At 41.7% G+C, this 17826-nt stretch overlaps 1 protein-coding gene across 4 annotated transcripts in view; it reads right to left on the bottom strand.

Moving 5' to 3' along the window:
- XKR9 (XK related 9) overlaps nt 1-17826 on the bottom strand; it is a 61853-nt gene that overhangs the window by 43657 nt on the left and 370 nt on the right. For 2 of the 4 annotated variants that reach the window (XM_010967123.3, XM_045504423.2), the window contains exon 1: nt 17464-17723. The exons of the other annotated variants lie outside the window; for them this stretch is intronic. The gene's annotated coding sequence lies outside the window, so the exon portion shown is untranslated. Of the gene's footprint in view, nt 1-17463; nt 17724-17826 lie in introns of those variants that run through there. 4 annotated transcript variants of the gene reach the window in all.

Raw genomic sequence — 17826 nt, 5'->3', positions numbered from 1 at the left:
AAGGAGCCAACCAATGCTTATTTAACCCAGAAGGTTGCCAAATGACAATACAAAAATGAACTCAGAATTCTGAGAGTATACTTTCTTTAATCTTCCTTAAAAACTTAAAATTCTTTATAAAAACTTTCTCTGCCATGGTTACCACTTCCTGCCCCTTCTCCCAAGGTCCCTAGCACTTTCATACCATTCTAAACACTGGAGACCAGTTGTGTTCCTGAAACCACTGCATATTACAAAATAACTGTGAAGTCAACAACAAAAAACAAACAACCCAATTCAAAAATGGGCAAAAGGACTTGATAGACATTTGTCCCAATAAGACATACAAATGGCCAGTAAGCACATGAAAAGATGTTCAACATCACTAATCATGAGGGAAATGCAAATTATAACCACAATTAGATACCACTTCATGCCCATTAGGATGGTTATTATCCAAAAAAATGGAAAATAAGAAGTGTTGGGGAGGATATGGAGAAATTGGAACCCTTGTGCATTGCTGGTGGGAATGTAAAATGGTGCAGCTGCTGTGGAAAACAGTCTAGTCGTTCCTCAAAAAAACATGGAATCACCATAGGATCCAGCAATTCCACTTCTGGGTATGTACCAAAAAAAACCTGAAAGCAGGGACTTGAACAGATTCTTGTACACCCAGGTTCAGGGCACCATTATTCAAAATAGCCAAAAGGTGGAAGCAACCCAAGTGTTCACTGAAGGATGAATAGACAAAAAAACTGTTGTATATATGTAAGTGGAATATTATTCAGCCTTAAAAAGGGAAATTCTGACATGTTACAACTGGATGAAACTTGAAGGCATTATGCTAAGTGATATAAGCCAGTCACTAAAGGACAAATACTGTATGATTCCACCTACATGTGGCGACTGGACTAGTCAAATTCATAGAGACAGAAAGTACAGTGGTGGATGCCAGAGCTGTTGTTTAGAGGGTAAGGAATTTCAGTCTGGGAAGATGAAAACAATCCTGGAGATAGATGGTGGTCATGATTGTACATACATCAAAATGAATGTCCTTAATGCCACTGAACATACACTTAAAAATGGTCAAAATGGCAAATTTAAAAAATAACAACTAAGTATTCTCACCAACACCAAAAGAGAAAAACCAGTACTCCCATCCCTATGTATAGCACACATCCACAGAATTTAGACAAGAAACCTGATTCTATGAATGTGTAAATGTTTAGTTACCTCTTATTTGTTTCTCCATTCTTTCCTATCTCTCTAAATGAAAACACCATTCAGCTGATCAAAGCAGAAAACCCAGTAGTCACTCTTGCTGTGCTCCCCACATCTCATATTGAGTTCTTTACCAAGGACTTCCTGAGCATTGCATTTCTAGGATTTATCAGTATCTCTTACTTCATCCATACGTCTTAGTCCAGGCCATCATCCTCTCTTGCCTGGATTACTACAACAACCCTTAACTCTGGTCTCCCTACTTCCATTCTTGGAAGAAGTTAGGACACAGGGGTAAGAAGGGCATTCTGAACTGGGGGAACCACATGCACAAAGCCACGGAATCACTGTTTTTTTAAAGGCACCACAGCACACTTCAAGCTGCAAGTGGATCTATTGAAAGGGCTGATAATGGGAGGTTACTAAACTTGGTTATTTAAAGTCTAGGCAACTGAGCTTTAACAAAAACCACGATGTTAACTAAGTATCTGCTTTGTGTGGGTTCTGGGCCAGGCCCTGGGGGTACAAAGGGGAACAAAACAGCATCTCAGCTCTCAAAAGAAGCTCGAATTCTAGTTGTGGAGACACACAGTTACAATATGCAGTTATCAGTAAGTCTGTTTGGAGTAAAGGAGGAGTGTATATATAACCTGGTTGGGTTACAGAAAGCTGCTTAGAGGAGCCTAAGCCCAGTCTTGAAAGCTGAGTCAGTGGCAGCCAGGTGATGAAGTTAGGGGCATTTGTTTGGGAGAAGACTCGTTCCAGTTGGAAGAAATAGTGTATGCACGTAAACAGAGATATGGCAAAGCATCACGTGGTTGAGGAACTAATTTACATAACCAGACTATTTCGAATAGTATTTGTGGGTCGAGGTCACAGGGCTGAGAAGCATCTCCTGAAAACAAGGAAAGTCACGGGAGCCAGTGTACTGTCATCCAGCCATGCTTCACACAGGCTGGAGTAACACAACTTAGCAACTGGAAAGCGGCCGGTGGTCCAGGGCAGGGTTAGTATCATTTTGTTGCTTCCTCAACAGCAAGTTTGTCCCCAACCACTATAATACATTTGTTCTTCCTTTTGTTTCTGTCACTCCAGCCAATTATGTTAGCCTCCATTCAATAACCCAGGAGTTGTGGATTATTCATAGCTTCTACTTACCCATTTTCTGCTTATTCAAGAGTTTCTACATCCTCCTTGTCACCCCTCTGCCCTCTCTCTATAAATCTTCAGCTTCTGTTTTGCAACCGCTGAGCAGCCCTCTAGCTGTCTCAGATTCAGTTTTCACAGAAGAGGACCCAACTGGTGTAATTAATCTTCCGTGTCCCTTTCTGAGAGCTTTCCTGCCATCCTGTCTTACATGTTACTGATCAGGCCTTATGGTAACTGCTCTAGACCAATCATCTGGGACCAGAAGGATCACAGGAAATTTTATCAGAAGGGTACCCCATTCAGCAGAGGCAGTACGCAGGGTAAGCATTCTGAGATGGCCTTCTCAATACAGTGGGAGAAGGAAAAAAGAAGCCAAAGGAGTCTCAAAGGTAGTAGAAGACAGGGTAACAGATCTGAGAAATATTTAAGAAGAGAAATAGAACTTAGAGGCTGATTAGGTCTTGAGGGATGGGGATCAGGTGGAAAGGAAGTCCAATGGAGCTGTAGGTTTCTGGCTTTAAGCAGCTGCCATAGTTGCTGGGTTGCTAACCAGGACGAGGGAGCACAGGAAGTGGGGTAGGTAAAGTGGGGAAGGGAGGAACGATGCACTGTACTATAGATGTGAGTTTGAAGTACCAAGGAACATCAGAGGGAGATGCCTAGTAAGCACTTAGATACATAGAATGGGGCTAACTAGATAGGATATACTTTGTTGAAGGTGACAAAAACTAATTTTCAACTAGTGGAAGCAAAAAGAGAAGTTGGTTGGCACTTGTAACCAACCTGAGAAGAGTAAACAGTAACGAGGATTTGGATCGCATCAGTACAACCCCAAATGTCCCTCTTTTTCTCCCCCTTTGGGTCAGAGCTCCCACAGCAGACTGGTTTCCTCACATCGTGGGGGTCGTGGTTACGGGAAGCCCTGGGCTCATATCCTAACCACTCACAACCAGCCAGGAAAGCTGGTTCTTCCAGCTTTAGTTTGGAAAATCCTAGGGGGAAGGATTCTTGGTTTATCCTGGCTCCTGACCCAGTCCTTAAGCCAGTCCCTGTGGTCAAGGAAACATGAGGTACTAGATTTGGCCCAGCTTTGGTCCCGTGCCTACCCCTGTGGTCAGAGTGGGTGAGATCTTTTCTCAGATGGAGAAGAGAGTCAGAGGAGGATCCTGGACCAGTATTGAGTCCTTACCGAATAGCTTTCCCTTCTTTCCAGGGTGTGTGAAATAGGTAATAAATCAGAGCCCTCTGCGGTAGCTCACAGACAGACTGGGCCAACTCCTGTTCTGCCAGCACTGGATTTCTGAGTCTCTCTTGCTCACCAGCACCATGCACCAGCGTGAATCTTGCTACCAATTTCCAGGCATTGTTGAGGCAGGAAAACTCATCAGTCTTTCCCCTCTTTTCACTTTGGGCAGAGCTTAAAAGGATTCTTTGTTTTGGAAGGGGGAAAGAGATTCAATATTTGAAATACTGATTGTGAAATTTTTAGTTCCAGTCACATCGATGCCTGACCTTTTGAAAAACATCTGGAATTAAAATGGAGAATGGGGGAGGGGCATGTGTAAGTATATTTACTTGTGTATGGAGAAAATATCTCTAGAAAAATACCCCCCCCCAAAATTTTAATTGGTAACGTTTATTACCTCCCAGGAGAACTTACGGGTAACTGAGGGACAAGGGATGAGTCTGGAATCATCATAGTCTACCCTTTTACATCTTTGGACTTTTAAATTATTGAATGTATTGCTTATTCAAAATAGAAATAATAAAACATTTTAATCAAAATAAAAGACCCAAGTCTGTCTTACAGGATTTACTGAGCTAGTCCCCCAGAGCAGAGGGGAGATACATGCCCACGGGGAAGATGGAAAGCTGATTTGCACCCCAATCTACAGAGATGCTAACGAAAGTGGTCTGGGTTAGAGAGAAAGTAGGAAGTCCCACACTGAGGTTGCAATTAAAGCAATAGGTAAACGTGTAGACCTTCGGGTGGGCATGCAGGAAGAGAAAGAGCAAGGAAGATTTAAGGAAGCTTGATCAAGGATGGGATAATCACTGGGAGAGTGGTGTGACAGCCACCGAGAGAGGTATCCAAGAAGGGATGGTCAATAGTATTAAATTTTATGTGCTGTTTGTGCTTATTTTATCCATTATTATATAACATCACATTAAATTCTCAACAAAGTGACTGCTGATTACCAATTTTATCCTGAAAGATTCCTCGAAAATGCTAAAATCCTGACGCTCCAACAAATCTACATTAGAAGCCATTAACACTGTAGGCAGTTTTTCAAAGCCCATTAAGCATTATTCTTTGAAAAGGTAATTCTTAGGTACTGACGATCTGTGGCTGATGGATCACATGTTTGTTGCCACTCCTTTCCAAGACCCAATAAAAAACAGTATATATTAAGTTTACAGAGATACAGATAAAACATAATAGTAAAAGGTACAAGCCTGAGAAGACAGCACAAGAGGGGTTTGCAGAGATCTTAACCTAATTTTGAAAGAAAGTGAATGGAGCCAGGGAAGTGATAAAACTAGAGACGAAAATCACTGCAGGAGGGGAGGGAGCCAGCTCACCCTAACCACCCTTTGAGAAGATTAGAACTCAGCAGCACCAGGTTCTGCAGAAAGTGGGGGTACAGCTCTGTTCTAAAAGTGGGATTGGTGAAAGCTTATATGTGCTAAACAGTCAGCCAACCACCACCCCAAAGAAGAGACCTAAGTTTCATCCAGTGCGAAAAGCTGGAAAAAAAAAATTAAGTGTAAGTTAGAACAGTAGATCTCCATTCCCCTTTTCCCACCTTTCCCCAGAACAGTGGCTGCCAAATAGATGAATGCCGGGTAGAAGACTGGAAATTTCATCTCAGGAGAAAGTAAATAATCTAGAGAGAAAAAAACTTTCACATACAGTTACATGTGGGTTCTCCAACGCAATGGCCGTATCTCCAATGAGGCCTACAATTTGACAAACCCTCCCATACCCCCACCCACACACATATAGTTTCCAATCAGTATCTCTTAACATAAACAGAAATCCAAATGTCATCAGGAAGATGCAAAACAAGCAGGATCTTAAAGAAAAAAGACTGTAGAAAAAAAATTTTTTTAATTATTAGTATCCTTTTTTTATTATTTTTTAATTGAGTTATAGTCATTTTACAATGTTGTGCCAATTTCCAGTGTAGAGCACAATTTTTCAGTTATACATGAACACACATATATTCATTGTCACATTCTTTTTCACTGTGAGCTACCACAAGATCTTCTATATATTTCCCTGTAATTCTTAGTACCCTTAGAGAGATAAGAGAAGGTAATATAATTTATAAAACAAGAACAGGGTACTATAAAAAGTAGCTCTATGAAAAAGCCTTGAAAAATAAAAATATATAACCAAAATAAATAGGTTGGAAAACCAAGTTGAGAAAGTTTTTGGAAAACAACATCAAAGATGAAAAACAAAAAAGAAGACTTTTTAAAAGAAAACCAAGAAGTACAACATCCAAGTAATAGGGGGTACAGAAAAACAGAACTGAAAACAGGCAGAAAATATCAAAGAAGTAATACACAAAAATTTCCCAGAACCGAAGGACATGAGTCTTTTCATTGAAAGGGTCTACTCCATGCCCAGCAATGTAAGAAAGATAGAACAACCAAGAACAATCAAGTCATGCCGTTGCCAAATTTCAGAACATCAGGAGTAAAGAGAAGCTCTTAAAAGATTACAGGGTATGGGAGTGATGGAAGGACTGGGGGGCTGGAATCACTCAGAAAGGAGCATGAATCAAAATGGCGCTGGCTTTTTCAGTGTAACAGTGGGTATTAGGACATAATACCTTCCAAAACCTGAGGGAGAAATTATGTCAAGGTTTATAACCAACCAAACTATCGACCTTGTGAGCATGTAAGGGCTCAAAAATTCTATCTGCCATGCACCTCTCTCTAGGGAATTGCTAGATAACATGCTCCAGAAAAACAAGAAAAAGGAAAGCCCACAATTAAAATAGTAAATCCAACCTAGAAAAATATCAAAAGTGAGTTCTAAGACAAAGGTGTCCCCAAAGCCTGCTCCAGATTGGAGCAAAAGGAAGTAGAGGCTTTAGAAAGAGATCTCAGGGTCAGGGGAAATGGAATTGATTATCTGGTATGGTTGAGCCTTTAGTGGGGGAAAAAAAAACCTGCTGGCAGTCATACAACAGCTCTCGTTGAGCAACTGAAAGAATGATCAGCTAACTGAAAACCACATTGGTAGGGGAAAAACGAGGCAATTATTGATTCCCAAAAAAGGCTATGCTAGGAAGGAAATAATTGCAAAATACTATCTGATCCTGCAATTTTACATAGGCAATAATGTAAACACTGATTTTAAAATGTGTTGGAGGATAAGAGAGGAAAGGAAATGGCAGGCTGAGAATGCTAAATCGTCACCTATGATAACAGAATGTCAATTCTATTATCCATTTCTTCCTTTTAGTGAGACCAACATCTATTCTTCTGGCATGTGATGCAGCCTATGCTTTTAATGTTTTCCCCAAAGGGCAGAAGAAATTTTTCACTAAAGAAGCTCTCTCAGGAGGGAGGGTATAGCTCAGTGGTAGAGCACATGCCTAGCATGCACAGGGTCCTGGGTTCAATCCCCAGTACCTCCATTAAAGGTAAATAAATAACCTAATTACCTCTTTTTCCCCACCATAAAAAAAAAAAAAAGAAGAAGCTCTCTGGTTTCATACCACAGAAGTTTTCCCCACCTACTTTGTGGAAGTAGATTAATCTTGGTTCTTCCCCTGCTTCGATTTTCAAAAATAACGAAAATATCTATCACAAATGGTATATCCCAAGATTTTATATCTAACCCTGAAACTCTAAGGAATATTATTAACCATCTGGTCTCTTGGTACAAAAATATGGTCTTGAACCACTTTCATCACTATCAACCGGGGTGCTTATTACAAATGAGCAGATTTCTGGTCCTTAACCAGATTTACTGAATCAGAATTTCTGAAAATGACCAAGGAATATAATTTTTTTCCACTTGATGCAAATAGTTCTTTTTTTACATGAACAGAATTATAATTTACTATTATGTTGTTGGGTTTTATTTCGTCAAAGGTCAGTGTGAGATCCACACATATAAAATCCCTACCTGGTTTCTTTTTTTCAATGCTATTTAGCACATTGTCTCTTTTATTATTCCACATTCTTCAGTGTTCATGGAACAAAATCTCTCAGATTTCAGAGCTAGAAAAAAAAAGATTTTCTCACCTGTGAACTGTTTCCTTTATTAGACTAGAGCTTGTCAAATTTGACTAATTATTAGAATCACCTGGGGAACTTTTAAAACATGCACAGCTCCCCTGACTCTATGTAAGACTCATGTTAATATCCAGGTTAGGGAGGATCCATGTGACACTAGTAATTAACTATGTTTCAAATGCTTTCCATGGGACAAATATCTAGTTATCTCACCACGTTCACATTTTGCCTTGACTTCCTGGAAGCTAGTCTTAGCAGTTTTTCTTGGAATTCAGTTCTTTAATATAACTATTGTCCTTTTCTCTCCCCTATTTTATTACTTGTCTCATTTAGTACACTTTTAATGAATTTCAACTTCAGAGGAAATAATTTCTAATAATACTATCCTTGGGACCAGTGCATTCCTTGCAATAGCATTTAAGCCTCAAATAAATCAGTTATTAGGATTAAAGAGTGAAAGAATATTGGGAGCTTTTAAAAGTTTCATCATCCAGAGTTTATGGAGGCTTCATGGGAAATTACTGTTTGAAAAGTATTCTGAAAATCATTGCTATTAAATGCTGTATGTATACTTGAGATCATGATCCCCCTTTAGTCTCCTCATTACGGGCACCCTCAAGACTAAATTCATTCTCTTCTTTTTCTTTTATTCACCACTTTACAGAGCTAATCCATTTGAGTGGCCACCATGCTGAACAATTTCCAAATGTATGGATGAGCTTGAATCTTTCACTAAAGCCCCAGGTCTAAGTCTTTTGCCACCTGCAGGAACTCTTCACGAGGCTGTCTCCCAAAGTGCAGGCATCAATGTGAAGAAACTCAATATAGCTAAAACTCAACACCTCTGCTTACCCCAAATCCTCATCTTCCTGATTCCTCCCCTTCCCAGCTCACCATCTAGGTAAACAGCATCGCTATTCTCCCACGTCCCAAGTTGAATTTGTCCTCGGTCACTCCTATTTCGTTTAATCCCAATCCACTTAGCAGGGCAATATTTATGCTAAAGTTTGAGGATGGAGATGCAATTTGAAGGCCAAAGAAAATGCTGGTGGGCACAGGAGATGACCAGGACTGACAAAGAGCCTAGGAAATGAAAGTGGCTCGATTCATAGGGACGAAATCTATCATTTGTCTTACACTGTCTCAGGGATCTCTCTCTCTTTTCTTCCCTGGCCTAGTGCTCATTTCCTAAATTTAAATAAACTACTAATTGATTTCCCTGCATGTGGCCTATTCCTATTCCCATTCATCATCGTGGTGACAGTGGTGGTAGTAACAGTTTAGTAATATATTTGTCCAATCAATCCCTCATCTATAGAAAAAGAATGATATACTGCCTAACTCGAGGAGTCATTGTGAGTATTAAATGTTCATCATATTTAGCACAGTGCTTGGCACCCAATAAATACCAGTTGCTATTATATTGTGGCTGTTTGGGGTTTTTTTAAAGTTCACATTTTGCTTTTAATCCAGATATCGATATTATGCATGTTGTTGTTGTTAACGGAACACATTCACATATTCCCTTATAATTATTTCACTTTGACGTGTACCAATTAAACACAAAACACCATATTTACTTTTAGTAAGATCTTACCATAACTTTATAAGATAAACACATTCTTGGGTGTTAAAATTTAATAGCTATAAAATCTTAAACTAGTTATTTTACTTAGCCTCTGCTTCCTTACTGGAAATAGGGAAAACATTATATTCCTGGTTGATACGAGGTTAAAATTAATAATGTACATCAACAGTGCCCAGGGGATTGCCAAGAATTACATACATTTTAATTGTTTCTACTTGTGCTGTAAACTCTGTCTTTGAGCACAAGGGCTAATGCAAGCAAGGAAACAGCTCCAAAGAATCCTTGGCCACCACCCCAAGACCTTGGTTCTACTAGGCACTGAGCCATACACCATTCTTCTGATGGCTACAAGGTATCATGTCAGTTCAACTGTCACAAGTTCCCTGAGGCATAAGCCCTCCAATTTCAGAAGCAGTTTAGCAAAGTATTTTGCACAGAAGGATGTTCTCATGATTTCACTCTCCTCAGGCGAAAGTGACCTACTGGGTGGCCTTCCTGGCAGAGGGAAGTCTCCACTACTTTGTGAAGAATCTCCTAAATCTGCTGCTGTGTCCTCGTGCACCAGTCTCCCCAGAAACCACTCACCTACCACCATTCTCCTGCCTGTTCATGAGAACTAGGACCCTCTGGGAAGCATAACAAACTCAGGGTTAAGACCCCCACCTCTACCTGTGCCTGCCGAGATTATTTCAGAAGTCCTACTAACTACACACCTCCAGAGTCCTTGGCCATTGCCTCAAATACAAGTCACTCCATCTTCTATTCTTCTCATTCTCTCATGTTCATACTACTGTTGGATTTTTCTCCCTGGTCCAACCACCTCCATCTGTTCGTCTGCCTTTATTTATTTATTTTTTTAACGTCTTTCTTTTTCTTTTTTTCTTAAAAGTGCAAAATACTTTTTTTTTAAACATTTTTTTATTGAGTTATAGCCATTTTACAATGTTGTGTCAAATTTGTCTGCCTTTAGAAGCTTCCCACCACTGTGTTCTCTGGAACATCTATGTTGGTCCATATTCTTATTTGCCCAACACCCTTTCCTCTGTATCTTCTAATAATAGACTTACTTACCCTACTATTGGGGAAAAGCACATGACCAAGACAGGCCACATGACCCAGATATGATCATACAACCACGCCAGCCTAGTCTAGGTCTTTCCTTGGGATTGCTCTGATAGAACTTGTGAGCATGTTCTCTGCTGTGTAAATAAAGTCCATTTACAATAGGGAAAAATGAAGCCAACATGAAACAAAAGACAGGAGAGGAAAAAAAGATACATTGAGAGAGAGTCCTGATGAGGCCAACTTACCAGCCCTGGGACTTTGGGCAAATTACTTAACATCTCCAAGCCTCAGTTTCCCCATTTTTAAGTTAGAATAGTGACTATTGCATAGGGTTTCTGTGAAAACTAAATGATATAACTTATGTGACAGCAAAATACCTGGGACAGTGGTCATGTAACAAATGTTAATTTCTTCTTTTTCATCCTTTTGTTCCCCTAGGAGATGCTGAAATCCACCAGCTCCATTTTAGTTCTTAACTTCTATTAGGCGCTGTCTTGCACTTACTTTCTCATCATCTCAGAACTGACTTTTCCTCTTTATATACATCTTGAAAGACCAGCTAGAGATAACCTCTATGAGGGCAAAAAAGCGTCTTTATGTTTCTTTTATGTTTCTCATAATTATAGCAACCCTATACCACAGATTGGATAGACCCAATTTTAAACAATCTGTTTTTTGTCCTTTTCAAAATTATTTAAAATGTCCTGAGAATCTCAGCATTTTACGGTCCAAGCTACATTGCCAGAGCAACATTTACCAGGAATATGGTTTCTGTATGTGGAGTAGCCACGCTGGACACACCTGAGCAATCAATCTGCTTAAGAGGACCCTCCAGGGCCCTAAGACCACTTTCCTCACTACCAGGACCCTCGTTCAGAGGATTTGATGGCAGTCGCCCCTCCTTATAAACTTCGTAAGAGGCCCATCCTAAAAAGGAAGCTAAAATTCAAATTGATTCCCCCACGTTCCCCTAAAAGACCGCCTGGGTAATTTTCCCGCGCCTCGGGACCCTTTCCACCTTAGTCCCCTCGGGAGGCAAACCTTCAGCTCATCCATCATCATCACCACATTCTCCTCCCCAGGTGGCCCTTCATCCGCTTACTTGACTTAAGCTCACCTCCCCCCAGCCCTTCCCGGGCACCCCTGGGGACCCCGTCGTTCAAAATCCTTCACACCCTCCACACCTTTCTGCATATTTCCCTCGCCCTCTCGCTTAGAAACCTGGTGGCAGCTCTGAGTGGAAACTAAACCCTGTTTCCCCTCAAGCCTTCTCGGGAGGCAGCTGCTTGTTGCCTCCCACGCCCTGCACACCACAGAGCCCAGGGGCGGAGTGGGTGTTCTTCCTGACCCTCTCTGCCGAGGACAGACGGTTCTCCTCCCTCGCCCCCAAAAGCCCAGATTCTCGGGAAGCCCAAGCCCTCCAACTAGACCACCTCCCTCCCCCACGTGACGACCCCACCCCCCCACCCCCTGCTAATCGGGCTCCCCTGCTCGGCCCCCTCCTCCTCATTCCTGCCACCTGGCGCCCTCGCGGGCTCCCTCCCCTTTCTGCTCCTTCAGTCACTCTTGGTGACAGAAGGTCCAGGTAAAGTGCGCAGAGAGCGCCCTCCCCTCCGGACTCCTCTCTGCCATGAGCCACCCCTCCTTCCCCCTCCGCCCCCCACTCCGTTCTCCCTGCCCTTCCCGGCTCACGGCCAAAGCCCGCACAACCTCTGCATTTGCTCCCAGCATCCCACCCTCTGAGCACTCCCTCCTCAGACAGCGAGCCCCGCTCCAAACACCTTCAAGCCCACGGGCGCCTCCAATTCAGAGGTCCTAGCACGCTGTCCTGACCTGGGGATACAGAACTGGCAGGGGACAGATGGCCCGCTCACAAGGGCTTCACTGGAGGGAGAGTTTCATGAAAGGCCTGGTCACAGAAGAGTGGGCCGGTTGAGGGAACCAACCAGAGACAGGGAAGCGCCAAGGGACGAGGACTGTGGGAAGCCTTTACCATCAACAGCCTGAGAGGCCAGGGAGAGAATCAGTCCCGAGCTCAGTGAGCTAGAACACTGAGAGAAAGGCAACCAAGGGTCATGGCCACCACAGAACCACAGTCAGGCAAGGAGGGGTCAGGGGAGAGTAAGTCACCAAAACGCTCTTCTGGTTTTTGGCCCCAGTGCCTTCCACTGGCTGAACTCAACTAGAAGTTAGACGGCCAGGGAGCCTCAGGGTTGCTGTCTGGAGAGGATCGCCTTTCACAGTGATAAAAGGGTGGAGGGTGACAGAGTATAAGGACCACAGCCACCTCCTCACAGCCTTCACTTCCTCACCCCTGCCCCAATCTGGGTTTCCCCTCAACATCCTTGCCTCTGTCATACCACTCTAGCCAGCCCCAACTCTCTGCCTTCTCTGTACCTGTATCCAAGCAGGGGGATGGGACTGGAGAAAATCATGTGACTCTGCCCACGAGTCTCACTTTAAATTTATGTCCCCAAGTCTCACGAAGGGGCTGCTGTCTGGTTACATTCCTCTCATCCATTCACCCTCCCCCAATTTTACCCCCTTTTCTCCTCAAACTCCAATATGCTCTCCCTACTCCTGATGACTTCATTTCATAGCCGACTGGTAAAATAGAAGCAACTGGAAGAAGACAACTTCATCTTGCCACTCCCAGCCTGTCCACAAGCCCTGCTTTCCCCTGGTTCCTGTGGGAACTCCAGCCCTCTTCCTGTGGGTGCTCTGTCCACAAGATGCCACCACATCTCACAGATTGGCAAGTATCTCCTGTAGAAGAAACTTCTCTAATGGTCATTCTCTCTGAATGCAAACAGAATAGATCATATCCAAAAAGAAAGCAAAAACCTTCCCTAGACCCCTCAACCGCTCTCCAGCTACTTGTCCATTTCTCCACCTCCTCTTACAGGAAAACTTCCTCAATGAGTTGCTTATCCTCACGCCTCCATCTTGCCATGTTCCATTTTCTCTTGAACCCACTCCGATCAGTCATTTATTCCTACCGTTCCAAAGAAAACACTCTCTTGAAGGTCAAGAATGATCTTCATAATAAGTCAGGGTCCTAGCAGGAGCAAGTGGCACATTCAAATTGGGTAATTTGGGAGAAATGGTCATAAAAGGACACTTCAGAGGTATGGGCAGGGTGTAAGGAACCCGCAAGAGATAATGCCATCCCCCGAGGCTATCACCATGGAGTGCTTCAAGGGGCCCGAGGAAGGAGTGGGTACCAGAGCCCAAGAGGGAGCTGAGGGAGAGGACTTCCTGACAGCAGCTGCGACCTTTTCTGGAAGATGGCACTAGCGCAGGAGCTCCCCCCTGGGCTGGCCACAACTTTCTCAGGCTGCACCTCAGTCTGAGGCTCTTCCTGCCCAGTCCTCCTTCTTTCTCTTCACAGGTGTCAGACCTGCCGGTGGTCTGGAGGCTTTCCCTACCAGCTGCCCTCCCCTTTATTTTTCACCAGTGTTATTGCCGATCCATCTCTTACGATTCTAACTTTGTCTTGCCATCTGTTTCCTAGATAACCTAAATTGACACAAACACATCCTCTGTCTTGCCAAATCCAACAGTCATCTCAAGTCCTAAGGCTGATCAGAGTATGGCAGGTTTATGCAACTGAAAGAGACCAGTGGGGGGTATTTTCTCATAAAAGAGTGAAAAATAATTAAATCTTAAGGTCTGAAAAAGTGAGTTTCAGTTTAAAAGCTCACTTCAGTGGAACAATGAATTTCCAAATAACCTAGAATACTTCCATCTCACCCTTCACCAAACAAGTCTTGAAAATACCCATCACATTCGTAATTACTTGTTTATCAACTGTCTTCCATTCCAGGTAAATGAGTTTAAAGAACTTTCTTTGGGGAATAATAAAAACGTTCTAAAGTTCGATTGTGGAGATGGTTGCCCAACTCTGTAAATATACTAAAAACCATCAAATTGTACTTTCAAAATAGGTGACCTATGTGACATAAATGATATCTCATTAAAGCTGTTTTTAAAAATGTAATTGATTATGGGTGAGCTGTATTAAATTACATATATATGCTGCATCTTCTTTATCCATTCATCTATTGATGGGCACTTACAATGCTTCCATATCTTGGCAATTATAAATAATGTTGCTGTTAATAGTGGGCTGTATGTATCTTTTTTAATTAATTCTTATTTTGTGATTGGCTTTATTCATTTGATAATTACATAAGTCTAAAAAGTTACAGCTCTAAACGTTCTTAGCAACAATGAACAGTACATATACGTAAATTTTTAAAATATGTGCTATATTGTGTATTATTTACATGCAATGCACTGTATATGTGCAGTTAAATTATAACAATTCTACCTAATAAAACTGAAAAATAAAAAAATGCAATTGATGTTTTTAAAAATGCAAATGAGAGACAGGCACAGAAGTTAGTGAAGGTTTCAGTGAGGTTCCATGTGAATGAGACTTGAAGGAACAGAAGGAGTGTGCTGGGTAGATGAGAGGAGAGGAGAAAACGTTCCAGTCGGAGATAGCAGCAGGCACAAAGCCAGGGCAGAGCCTGCGAAGCGAGCACACTACTGTGTGGCTAGGGTGTGAAGCCCAGTATTCCTGGTACTAAGAGACTGGAGCCTATAGAGGCAGGGTTTGAGCCTGTTTGGGTAGGCAGGTGCTAAATCATAAAGTGCTAAAGGGAAACCACTAAAAATTTTTGAAAAATTTCGTTAGAAGCATCATTCTAATGTGAAATTGGAAAGTGATTTGGAGGTAAGTAAAACTATTAATTGTTTCATCAGAAAATAGGAAAATAAGAATAGCTAACATTTATAGAGCCCAAACTCTCTACTAAGTGTTTTCCTTGAATTGTCTCATTTAATTGCTGAATTAGGTACTACCGTTAACCTCCTTTTTATAGATGACATCCACATGCTTTGCTCCTTCATCTCGTCAGGTCTTCCCCACACTTTCCCTATTCAATCCCTTTATTTTCCTCCAGGACTCTCATCTCAACTTAACATATGCTTCACTTTTTAAATCTTGTTTAAAGATTATCTTCTCATACTAGAATGAAAGCCCATAAGAATAGGTTCATTCGTGTTTTTCCTTCAGTATCCTCAGTGATTTGCATATGGTGGACTCCCAATAAATATTTCTGAATACATGAATACATAAATAAATAAGGAAATCGAGTGTCATGGAAATTGAGCAACTTGTCCATGATCATACAGGTAATAAGTGACAGAATTCTGGTTTAAAAACCCATGTTCTTACAAACCTCTGGCCAAACTCACAAAGAAGAAAAAAGAGAGAGCACAAATTAGCAAAATAAGGAACAATAATGGAGAAATTACAACAAATAAAATAGAAATACAGAGTATCATACGAGAATATTATGAAAAACTATATGGAACAAAACTGGATAACCTAGAGGAGAATATAGGCAAAACATTATCTGACATACATCTCAAAAATTTTCTCCTAGAAGAAATAAAAGCAAGAATAAACAAATGGGACCTAATTAAACTTACACGCTTCTGCACAGCAAAGGAAACCATAAGTAAAACAAAAAGACAACCTACGGAATGGGAAAAAAAATTTTGCAAATGAAACCGACAAAGGCTCGATCTCCAGAATATATAAGCAGCTCATACGACTCAATAAGAAAAAAATAAACAACCCAATCCAAAAATGGGCAGAAGACCTAAACAAGCAATTCTCCAAGGAAGACATACAAATGATCAATAGGCACATGAAAAAATGCTCAATATCACTAATTATCAGAGAAATGCAAATCAAAACTACAATGAGGTATCACCTCACACCAGTCAGAATGGCCATCATTCAAAAATCCACAAATGACAAATGCTAGAGAGGCTGTGGAGAAAAGGGAACCCTCCTTCACTGCTGGTGGGAATGCAGTTTGGTGCAGCCACTGTGGAAAACAGTATGGAGATTCCTCAAAAGACTAGGAATAGATTCACCATATGACCCAGTAATCCCGCTCCTGGGCATGTATCCAGAAGGAACCCTACTTCAGGATGACACCTGCACCCCAATGTTCATAGCAGGATTATTTACAATAGCCAAGACATGGAAACAGCCTAAATGTCCATCAACAGATGACTGGATAAAGAAGATGTGGTATATTTATACAATGGAATACTACTCAGACATAAAAACTGACAACATAACGCCATTTGCAACAACATGGATGCTCCTGGAGAATGTCATTCTAAGTGAAGTAAGCCAGAAAGAGAAAGAAAAATACCATATGAGATCGCTCATATGTGGAATCTAAAAACAAACAAACAAACAAAACAAAGCATAAATACAAAACAGAAATAGACTCGCAGACATAGAATATAAACTTGTGGTTGCCAAGGGGGCGGGGGGTGGGAAGAGATAGACTGGGATTTCAAAATTGTAGAACAGATAAATAAGATTATACTGTATAGCACAGGGAAATATATACAAGATCTTATGGTAGCTCATGGAGAAAAAAATGTGACAATGAATATATATGTGTTCATGTATAACTGAAAAATTGTGCTCTACACTGGAATTTGACACAACATTGTAAAATGATTATAAATCAATAAAAATGTTTAAAAAATAAAATTAAAATATAGAGACAGAGGGAAAAAAAGAATTTCTAATGCAAACATTAAAAAAAAAAACAAAACATGTTTTTAAACCAAGGCATTCACCAGAGTTGCAACATTGTAGACAAGAGGTGAAGTCCCCCACTGCAGCAGTGGGAAGGGGGAAGGGGGACAGAATGGCCTGGGTTTGATAACAGTTTGCATATGAGAGGACGCAGACGGTCCTGCATGACTTTGGTTTCTAGATTTGGCAAATGGGTGGAGAGTGGTACAATTCATCGGGACAAATAATACAAAGGAGTCTTGGTTTGGGCAGAAATATGAAAGAGGAGGACATGCCTAATACAGAAACTTTTTTTTTTTTATCATCTCCCTAGATTGTCAATAAGTGTTGTTAATAATAAGCATGAGGCAAGTAAATTCAAACTGATCACTTATCCCATCTTCAGTCGGATGCCAGGTGGGGAATGAGGGATGGGAGATGGGTAAATGAGACCAAATAGGAATTATTCTTTTTAAAAAAACTAATTCAAGCCTACAAGGAACAGGAAAAAGTCCTCATAAGTGTTTAAAATAACTCAAGTTAATTTTTAAGGCAGATGCTAAAAACCGAAGAAAGCTCCTACCTTTCTGTAGTTAAGCTGCAGGCATATGTTTAGATTATCTTGATAGTGGCGGTGGCTTTCAAGAAGTGACAATCAACGTGCAGGCAAGCACTGGCACCCAAGTCCAGGGTGGCCAGGAGGGCGGCCAAGCATGCTTGAGGCGGTGCACGCCACAGTACGTGGCCGCCCACGGACCCCGCAGCGGATTCAGCTTGTAAGTAAGCACAGGAAGCTCGCGCCTCAAACGACTCCCAACCCCCGCTTGGTGCGGAGCAGGGGAGACGCAGCTCAGGTTCCCTGCACTCGCCTGCCGCTGACAGACGGCCTCCGGTCCCTAGGCGGCACTGTGGGCTCGCAGGGGCGGCAGCGGCACTACCGAGCGCC

The sequence above is a fragment of the Camelus bactrianus genome, chromosome 29 (genome assembly GCF_048773025.1).
Source record: "Camelus bactrianus isolate YW-2024 breed Bactrian camel chromosome 29, ASM4877302v1, whole genome shotgun sequence".
Lineage (NCBI taxonomy): Eukaryota > Metazoa > Chordata > Mammalia > Artiodactyla > Camelidae > Camelus > Camelus bactrianus.
This window is presented reverse-complemented; position numbering and strand designations above follow the sequence as displayed.